This window comes from Suricata suricatta, chromosome 7, assembly GCF_006229205.1.
Source record: "Suricata suricatta isolate VVHF042 chromosome 7, meerkat_22Aug2017_6uvM2_HiC, whole genome shotgun sequence".
Lineage (NCBI taxonomy): Eukaryota > Metazoa > Chordata > Mammalia > Carnivora > Herpestidae > Suricata > Suricata suricatta.
The window spans coordinates 885658-888994 of NC_043706.1; positions in this window are offsets into that span (position 1 = coordinate 885658).

Consider the following 3337-nt stretch of genomic DNA (forward strand, 5'->3'; position numbering starts at 1 on the left):
AGTGCAATAATGGTTTCAGAAATTCAATTCAGTGATTCATACTTACATGTAATACCTAGTGCTTACCACAACACGTGCCCTCCTTAATGCCGTCACCCACTTAGCCCATCTCTCCCAGCCCTCCTGCAAAGCTTAGTTCTCTCTGTATAAGAAGCCCTTATGCTTTGCCTCCCTCACTGTTTTTTATCCTATTTTTCCTTCCCTTATCTATATTCATCTGTTTTGTTTCTTAAATTCCACATATGAGTGAAATCATATGTTTGTCTTCCTCTAACTGATTTCACTTAGCATAATTCATAGTAGTTCTATCTACACTGTTGCAAACTGGCAAGATTTCATCCTTTTGATCGCTGAGTAATAGTCCATTGTGTATATATATATATACTACATCTTTATCCATTTCTGAGTTTATGGACATTTGAGCTCTTTCTATACTTTGACGATTGTTGATAGCACTGCTGTACACATTGGTGTGCAGGTGCCCTCTATAAGTAGAATTTTTAATCCTTTGGATAAATATGTAGTAGTGCAGTTGCTACTTTTAATTTAAAATTTAAAACTTTTAGCTTTTTGAGTCATCTTCACAATGTTCTCCAGAGTGTCTGTACCAGTTTGCATTCCCACCAGCCATGGAAAAGGGTGCCTCTTTCTCTGCATCCTCACCAACATCTGTTGTTGCCTAAATTATTAATTTTAGCCATTCTGATGGGTGTAAAGTTGTATCTCACTGTGGTTTTGATTCGTATTTCCCTGATGATGAGTGATATTGAGCATCTTTTCATGTATCTGTGAGCCTTATGGATGTCTTATTTGGAAAAGTGTCTTTTCATGTCTTTTGCCCATTTCTTCACTGGATTATAATTATAATAATAAGTTCTTTATAGATCTTGTATACTAATCTTTTATCTGATATGTCATTTGCAAATATCTTCTCCCATTCCATTAGTTGCCTTTTAGTTTTGTTGATTGTTTTCTACACTGTGCAGAAGCTTTTCATCTTGATGAAATCCCAATAATTCATTTTTGCTTTTGTTTCCATGCCTCTGTAGACATGTCAAGAAGGAAGGCACTGCAGCCGACGTCAAAGAAGTTGTGGCCTGTTTTCTCCTCTAGGATTTTGATGGCTGCCTGTCTCATATTTATGGCTTTCATCCATTTTGAGTTAATTTTGGTGTAGGGTGTGAGCAAGTAGTCCAGGTTCATTCTCTGCCTGCCACTGTCCAGTTTTCCCAACAGTATTTGCTGAAGAGATTGCTTTTTTTTTATTCTCAAGGATTTTGATGGCTTCCTGCCTTACAGTTAGGACTTTTATCCATTCTGAGTTTATTTTAGTTGATTGTGTAAGAAGTGGTCCAGGTTCATTTTTCTGCTTGTTGCTGACCAGTTTTCCCCACACCACTTGCTGAAGAGACTGTTTTTATTCCATTGAATATTCTTTCTGGCTTTGTCAAAGATGAGTTGGCCATACATTTATGGGTCAATTTCTGGGTTCTCAATTCTGTTCCAATGATCTGAGTGTCTGTTCTTGTGCCCGTACCGTACTGTCTTGATGATTATAACTTTGTAATACAGCTTGATGTATGGGATTGTGATGCTTCCTGCTTTGGTTTTCTTTTTAAAGATTGCTTTGGCTATTTGGGGTCTTTTCTGGTTCCATACAAATTTTAGGATTGTTTGTTCTAGCTCTGTGAAGATTGCTGGTGTCATTTTTATAAGGATTGCATTGAATATGTATATTGCTTTGGGTAGTATTGACCTTTTAACAGTATTCTTTTTATCCAGGAATATGGCATATTTTTTTTCACTTTTTGTGTATCTTCTTCAATTTCATTCATCAGTTTCCTATAGTTTTCAGTGTATAGATTTTTCAACTCTTTGATTGTGTTTATTCCTATGTATTTTATGGGATTTGGTGCAATTGTAAATGGAATCAATTCCTTGATTTCTCTTTCTGTTGCTTCATTGTTGGTGTATAGGGATGCAACCGATTTCTGTGCATTGATTTTATATCCTGCCACTTTGCTGGATATAAAATTTGGATATAAAATTTGCTGGATTAGTTCTAGAATTTTTGGTGGGGAATCTTTTGTTTTATTTCATATAAAGTATTATGTCATCTGCAAAGAGTGAAAGTTTGACCTCCTCCTGGCCATTTGGATACCTTTTATTTTGTTGTGTTGTCTGATTGCTGAGGCTAAGACTTCCAATGCTATGTTGAATAACTGTGGTGAGAGTGGACATCCCTGTTTGTTCCTGACCTTAGAGGGAAAGCTCTCAGTTTTTCCCCATTGAGGATGATGTTAGCGTTGTATCTGTTACAATTGGCTTTTATGATCTTGAGGTACGATACTTCTAGCCTTACTTTCTTGAGCGTTTTTATCAAGAAAGGATGTTCTATTTTGTCCAATGCTTTCTCTGCATCTATTGAGAGGATCATGTAGTTCTTGCCCTTTCTTTTATTGATGTGATGTATAACACTGATTGTTTTGTGGATATTGAACCAGCCCTGCATCCCAGGTATAAATCCCACATGGTGTGGTAAATAATTTTTGCAGTGTGGTGTTGGATCCAATTGGCTAGTATATTGTTGAGGATTTTTGCATCCGTGTTCATCAAGGAGATTGGTCTATAGTTCTCTTTTATAGTGGAGTCTTTGCCAGTTTTGGAATCAGGGAAATGCTGGCTTCCTAGAAAGTGTTTGGAAGTTTCCCTTCCATTTCTACTTTTTGGGACAGATTCAAGGGAATAGGTGTTTACTGTTCCTTAAGTATTTGGTAGCATTCCCCTGGAAAGCCATCTGGCCCTGGACACTTGTTCGTTGGGAGATTTTTGATCACTAATTCAATTTCTTTACTGGTTATGGGTCTGTTCAAATTTTCTATTTCTTCCTGTTTCAGTTTTGGTAGTTTATATGTTTCTAGGAATTTGTCCATTTCTTCCAGATTTCCCATTTTATTGGCATATAAGTGCTCATAATATTCTTTTATTATTGTTTTTATTTCTGATGTGTTGGTTGTAATCTATCCTCTTTCATTCTTAATTTTGTTTATTTGGGGTTTTTTCCTAACCTCTTTGACCTTGGCCACAGCAACTCCTTGCTCAACACGTCTTCAGAGGCAAGGGAAGCAAAAGCAAAAATGAACTATTGGGACCTCATCAAAATAAAAATCTTGTGGACAGCGAAGGAAACAATCAGCAAAATTAAACGGCAACCGACAGAATGGAAGAAGTATTTGCAAATGACATATCAGATAAAGGGTTAGTATCCAAAATCTATAAAGAACCTCTCAAACTCCACACTCAAAAAACAAATGATCCAGTGAAGAAATGGGCTAAT